The sequence below is a fragment of the Pinus tabuliformis genome, chromosome 4_1, assembly GCF_031772625.1.
Source record: "Pinus tabuliformis cultivar Carrire ecotype Pingquan chromosome 4_1, CPIR1, whole genome shotgun sequence".
NCBI lineage: Eukaryota > Viridiplantae > Streptophyta > Pinopsida > Pinales > Pinaceae > Pinus > Pinus tabuliformis.
The window spans coordinates 454,449,118-454,456,867 of NC_142303.1; the positions used below are offsets into that span (position 1 = coordinate 454,449,118).

The following is a 7,750-nucleotide window of genomic DNA, read 5'->3' on the forward strand; positions in this document are numbered from 1 at the left end:
TTGGAGGTTATGGCATGGAGCATACATGATTGTATATGCTCAAGTTTTTAAATTATGCGCGGGCTAATGAAATTCAAATTTGAAATCGTTCTGGAAAATCAACCCCGCCCTCATTTTCTTCAAAAACCCAAACCTCTATGCGAACCATGCCCATTATCGTCGATAGAAGAACTCTGGAATTGGTAAGACTTCGTCTAGACGTCAGTTGATCGGGGAGAGCTCCGACATGATGCCCTGTACAGATAACAGGGTCTCCTCAGCCCGCTTGTTGCCGAAGCACATACACAGAACAATGCATAAGAACGTGGTTCGAAACTGGTACACGATACTAACCGCTCCAACTGCTGCGGGTAACTTCCTTACTCAGTTTTCCACCAGGCAACCTATGCTACATTCCCTCACCTTCCAAAAGGCAGATTGGAAATATTGGTTGCCGTGAACTAACATCTCTTTTGTGGATGCTTCGCGCCTGCATAATTCATTCCCATCATTGCGTGAAGGTCTTTAAGTTTTCGGGAGCCCCAAGATCGAATCTCGTCAGCGTAAGTCGGTTCATTTTAAGTTTCGGGAGCCCCAGGATCGAGTCTCGTCGGCTTAATTCGGTCCATTTTAAGTTTCACGAACTCCCAGGATCAAATCTGGTCGGCCTAAGTCGGTTCATATCGCTTTTTCGCAGCTCGGGGCCGGGTGCCATGATGGCAGATCAACAGAGAATCTACTCGATGACTGTAGATGTCGAGAAGGATGTAGGCGAATATGTAAACAAGAAGCTGAGCGCTCCATTGGCGCCCAATTCCAGCAATCTTTCGTTTGAGAAGGGCGGAGTCGATCCTGCTGAGAGTTAAAGATTCCAAAGGACCAAGTTATCTCCAGAAGAGAGCATCCCAGATACTTGTCACCACCTCCCAAGCACCAGTGCTCCTGTTGCCGCTGCTTGTGTTGCACCATTTGGCTTTTAATCGCGCTCGCCTATGGCACGCTGTACTTGGTCTTCCAGCCCAAGATCCCCAAATAATCTGTCGACAACATCCATATTACTAATTTCACCATCAACCCCGTCGATTTCAGTACAAATTTCCAATTCGATGTGAAAATAAAGGCCCGAAATCTCGACAATAGGATCGGTATATATTATCTCCACAACAGCCCCCTCGCAGTTTTGTATTCAGGCTCGGAGCCTTGCACAGGCTTCCTGCTGGTATTCTACCAGGGCCACAAGAACACCACTTTGTTGGATGTGGAACTCAGTGGGACCGGTGCTAAGCTCACCAATGCCATGAAGTCTACGCTCAATGCGCAGATAAATCAGGCGGGCATTCCCCTGAAATTGAAGGCGATGTTCCCGTGAAGATAAAGGTTGGGAAGTTGAAGTTATGGAAGATAACAGTTCGCGCGCGATGGGACCTTATCGTCGACCAGCTCGATGCCAAGGCCACAGTGACTGTTAAGAATTCCAAGGTGCGGGTGAAGCTGTGAGGATTGCGCGCGACTTAGGATGCATTGAATTCATGGTTATGGCACGGTTAGGGTTAAGTGTTTTTGTGATAGGACCATATAGATGCTACGACTGCAGATATATTTTTTTGATATACAATTTGTTTTGTTCAGACTCCATATAAAATATTAACTGCAAACTTTCAGTTGGTAGACATATTATTTTTAATAGTGTGGCCCTGTTTTTATGTAGACATGTTTTAGTATTTCCAAAATATAATTGGATTCTTTACTCTCTATCGTTCTTTCCTTGCTCTCACGGATGAGTTAGTATTTTGTGGGTATGTTGGTGAAATTTACAACTAAAGATGGTATATTTTAGGAATATTTTAGAATGAGATTGGATGTAGAGTAATTGTTTGAGCCATTACTGTCAGTCTAAATATTTAAATTTTCCCATGGAAAGTTTGAGGGTTTGACTTTAGGATTTTGGGCTTCGTCGCACACAGTTTTTTCAAACCATGGTAGCTGCTAGCATGAATGTATAGTATAAAGGAATTCCTCTGAATGAAGGCATCCTCCAACTAATAGTGAAGCACCCACCAAACCCTGCTTAATGCAGTTATAAGCTACAATAACCAAACTGTACATAAACGAAAACTATGGAAGGAATTCTATTAATATGTACACAAATCACATAGCCTCAAACTCATAGGTTGCATACAAGAAGAAAAGAGGGTGCCCTCAAACTCATAGGCTGCGCACATTTAAAAACCAAAAAAAAAAAAATCAATAATATATGCTAAAGTCTATTTTGAAGAGGATCAAACACCTTGAAATGCAAACAATTTTCATCTTAATATTGTAAACTTTAAAGAAGGATCAGATACTTTGAAATGTAAACTATTTTTATTTTAATATTGTAAAATTCGAAGAAAATAATTGCATTGGGAGGAATTGGATTCCTTAATAGTTTTGAATTTTGTTTTGTTATTAAAATGTTGTTAATTTCTAAGAGAAAAGTTATTGTTTTAATAGGGGATTGGATCTATGGATCACAGAATACATGCACATCTTTGACATTAAAAAGTTGGAAAAGAAAAATTTAAAGCAGTGAAAACTGAGCAAAAAAAAAAATTAAATTTACACACTATGGATCACAGAATACATGCGCATCCTCAGTAAGGCAACATTTCAAGATTTCCGTTCCCTTTTTGCAAGTAAACTAAACTGCCTGAGTAAAGCAACAATTACAGATTTCTATTCCCATTTTGCAAGAAAAGACACTGAAAAATACTACACCTTCAATAGGATCCGGATTCCCTTGAACTAAGCCTCAAAATCTCCAGTTCCGCAACGGTTCTACAGGTTGCTGGCGTGTTCTGGTCCTCACCTGATTTTGACATAACCGCAAAGTTTTTATTGTTTTAATAGTGGATTGGATCTACGGATAACCTCAAGTTTTTATAGTTATTTTAAAATGGGTTAAATTTTTCAAAAGTAATATATATAGAGATATATTTTCTTAAATCAAATGAATAGATTAAAATATAAAGTTTTGTTTATTAAATAAAATTATAATTTTAAACAAATTTTTTATTTATTTAGAAAATAAGGCTAATTCACTCACTTGAGTGACTTAATAAATGGCCAAGTACAAAGTTTTATTCTATTAAATGAAATTATAATTTTAAACAAGTTTTTTACTTATTTAGAAAAGAATTTCCACTTCTCATTAAAGTCATTCATCGAGTTAGATAATAAATTGTCAAATTACTAAAATACAAAGTTTTTATCTTTTAAAAGAAATTATAACTTTAAACAAAATTCTTATCCATTTAGAAAAGAATTTCCACTTCTCACTAGTTAATTCACTCTTTGGAGTGAGTTAATAAGTAGTCAAAATAGTTAAGTACAAAGTTTACATCTATTAAATGAAATTATGACTTTAAACAAAAATATTATTTAAACAAAATTCTTATTCATTTAGAAAAAAAATTCCACTTCTCACTAGTTAATTCACTCTTTGGAGTGAGTTAATAAGTAGTCAAAATAGTTAAGTACAAAGTTTACATCTATTAAATGAAATTATGACTTTAAACAAAAATATTATCCATTTAGAAAAGCATTTCCACTTCTCACTAGTTAGCTAAGTGGACAAACTCATCCTTTAAGTGGATCTATTTTTTTTGGTGGAGGCAATGTTCCCCCTTTATCTACTCATTTTTTCAAAATTATGAGTGAGTATTTGGATTGTATTAAAATAAGATAAACTCTTGGGAGAAAATTTCTAACTTTAAAATTCCATCATTCAATATGCATGAGAAACTTTACTTTTAACTTATCAAAGAAGAAGTGCAAATATTTTTATTTTTATTTTTCTTAATGCATGTGAGCATTACATAGGAGATGGATGTTACAATCTCTTCTATACTAGGTTGATAAGATTTTATTGTTATTTTTTAAATTATCAATGATGAGAGGAAATATTTTTATTTTTATTTTTCTTCATGCAAGTGAACATTACATAGCAGATAGATATTACAATATCTTTTGTAATGGGTTATAAAATGAGTCTCTCTTTGCATCATAGAGAGTCAGATTCATTTTAGGACACATAAAACGCATCCAAGTTAGAGATAAGCCCATTTGAATAGATTCATCTTAACTATGGATTTACTAAGCAAGAAACAAAATCAAATATCTTAGCCTCTAGAGTAGAGTCAGAGCCACTTTTCATAAGTCAACATGAGGGAGATTTGTAATCCTGTTGGGCTCTAAGTATAAATGACAAACAACATTTAAATTGCTTAAATAAAATATTACAATGTCAACCTTAATTTACAATTAAAAACAAATATATATATTTGTATGCCTATTCAATATTAACTTGGGTGGTTTGGAAGAAATATTAACTTGAGTGGTTGGGAAGAATGATGGTTATCTTTAAGGAGGAATCAAATTTGATATGTATATAATATAAAAAGACATGAGATAAATTAATAACCAACTAACTATAGTTGTTTATTACTTCAAAGATTTTTTCATTCTTTACGTAGAGTTATTTAGAGGGCCCTCCAATTCATAGGTTGAATACATGAATAAAGAAGGGTGAAGTTAAACATATAAGCTACACACAAATAAAAGGAGGAGAAATTTGGATAACATCTCCCTAGATCCATCTTAACAAGAGGATCGAATCCTTTGAGATGCAAGCCTTTTTAACAATGTAATAATTTGAGGAAATGAATACATTTATGGATTAACTTCATTATAGGTTAAGATGGATCTATGTTGGTGGATGTGTGTGTGTATTTATAGAATGGAACCCTCTAAATCCAATTGGGGGATTCAACTTTTTTGAAAGAATGATGTGAGCGTGGACTTTGATCTATTTATGTGTGGATGATCAACTAGATCATTACTATATCTCCTTGAGTGCAACCACACATGTTTCCAATTATTATTTCATTTATCAAAGACAATTGAGAATATTATTTATTTACTTGTAATTTTTTTATTGATATAAGTAAGCATTAAGAAGGAGACGATGACAATGTTACAAATTATTCTATAGTGGGATGTAGAATGAGTTCTCTAATTATAAGAGCATTTGGGAAATATGAAACTCTAAGTTTCAAGTTGAGTTTATGTATGGCACATGAAACTCCTAATATAAATCCATATTAAATATAATTTTATTAAGCATGAAGAGAGATTGAATGTTTTGAATTATTCATTTTTTTATAATTAAAAATGGATTTAGATTGGTTGTAATCTCACTTAATTTGAGAGAACTCAAAAATCACAATTATGTAAATATTACTATGTAAACATGTAATTTTGATTACTGTTATAAAATTATATTTATTTTTTTATAATATTTCTAAGTAAATATTAAATCTATAATATTTGTTTTATATGTAAATTTGATCATTTTGAACATAATCATTTTTTTGTAAGCTTGGCAGGACTACGTCTTCATCATGTACAATATACCCCATTCGGGGCAGGGAATTGAACCGGTGACTTCACATTGAGGAGTTCCTTAATAGAGCACCTGATCACCGTCTATCCAAGGCCCTGTGGACTTCAACATAATCATTTTTTTAATGTGTGTACATATTAAATTTATCTCTCTCCATTCTAAGATTTTTTTATTGCCATTCATATTTATATTTGGTTAACATTATTATTGGTTATAAATATTATATATAGATGTCCATGGTTACTCACTATGAAATTTTATTATTATTATTATAGTTCACATTTAATACATATATTTATTGTATTATTATCTCTTAAATGATTGATGGCATGTATTTTGAGTAAATGATGGCACGTATTTTGAGTAAATGTATTAGTATGTGTATATTTTAACTTTGTATTATTGTTGATATCGTAATTATTTATAGTTTTATAAGTACTATGTATCATCTCCATGTTGAGCACGAAATGAATTATATGCCTCCTTCATATTGCTTAAATTTAATTTTCAATTTAAATGTTTTTACTTATTTTGAAAGTTTTATTTCTATGGTACTCAAGAGGAAACCATTAATTTTGAAATTGCTAATTCATAAATTTTAGGGTAAGAAAATGACCTCCAATCATTTTCTCCTTATAGGGGTTCCCTTCATATTTTATGGTTTATCCAATAATCTAAATGCATATATATATATATATATATATATATATATATATATATATATATATATATATATATATATATATATATATATATATATAGATATAGATATATATATATATATATGCCATAATAGAAGGAGAAAGCATTAAACTAGGAAGAAAGAGAAGTTGAAAACTTAAAACATTGATATCTATACTAGGAATGACAAGGATTGTGTAAAATACCATTCCAATGGAATTCATGTAATGCCACACGTAAAAACCAAATGGAGAAAAGACTTCCCTAAAAAAAAAATAGATAATGTTTGTGTGATCATTGGTCTTCCATGGGATGAAATGCACCATCTTTGAAAATCAAATAACAACCATAAATATAAAGTCAATATCTCTTTTCATTCTTGGAAATACAAAATTATAATACATACTAAATTCCTCCCATAGTCTATTTAGTAATGAAAATGGCATATACAATTCATTGTTTTGGCTTCCTCCTTTGCATGTTCACGAATTCAACAACCATCCACCCATTTCTTCACATTAATGGAAACTTTGGGGCAATAGTAAAATTTCCATATCAAATACTTTCTCTCTACAAATTGATCTCCTATGATGTTGTTATGCAATTCTTTGATGAGTTTTTCCTTCATTGATCCTCCTAGAGTAATTATTGATAAGAAAAAGACCCTCTTGGAATGCATTTTCATTTCTTCATTACATGGTTGTTTACAAGCCTTCAATGATTTACTAAAATCCACATCCCCTTCATACAATTATTACAAATTTTAAACCTAATTTCCTCTCAACATTTTGGTCATCAACGTTGTGCTTTGACTCAATGCATTGTCAAATCTAGTGGTTTTTCCCTCTATGATCAATACAAATTCATAGATTTCAAAACTCAACCCACTTCATGTAGTTTTGATTCAATTTCTCCTGGGTGTTAATAAAATTCAAACATTAGCAGTTAGAGTACAAAACAAATCCTTTGGAAATACATAATTTGTCCACTTCTCCAACACTTGAACTATTGCGTAAAATATAAGCTTTATGGATATAGATATGGGGATGGTATTTGAAAAGATACATGGTTCTTTTAATAAAATGATTATATAATGTGATATAATATGCATAGTGTTAGAAAATTATATATTACGGAGCAATGGAACACATAAAATATTGCAGAAATATAAACACAGAAAACGCACATAACAAGAGAGACACAGATATACGTGGTTCACCCAGTTTGGGCTACGTCCACCCCGAACAGCCAGTCCTTCCTTTTTATTATCCAGCAAAATGAAGAGACACAACCTACAGCAAATCCGCTGTAATATCCTCTGTTTTCTCTCACAGTCTCACCTCTCTGTTTCTCGCTCACAGAATACACATCTATCTCACAGCCTCAAATACAAAACCCTCATACAAAGAGAGGGGTTGCCTTCTAGGGAAAAAAACCCTAAACTAAACATAAGTTATACCGTCAGATCATCCGCCTAATGAACGGCCCAGATTGACTAGAAATTACTATACTTTTACAAGGCAATTTTACAGCTGTTTTTAGCTTCGGGGGCGCTGCCCCCGAAAGCCCCCGCCAAGGGGGGGCTCCCAAAGGTCGCAGCCGCCCCCCCCCTGCAGCGAATATTTTACGGGCGGCGTTGCCGCCCCC

The 7,750-nt window shown here is 33.2% G+C and overlaps 1 pseudogene; it reads left to right on the forward strand.

Moving 5' to 3' along the window:
* The first annotated feature begins 695 nt into the window (after nt 1–695).
* LOC149176324 (NDR1/HIN1-like protein 6) lies at nt 696–1,476 on the forward strand (annotated as a pseudogene).
* Nucleotides 1,477–7,750: the final 6,274 nt, after the last annotated feature.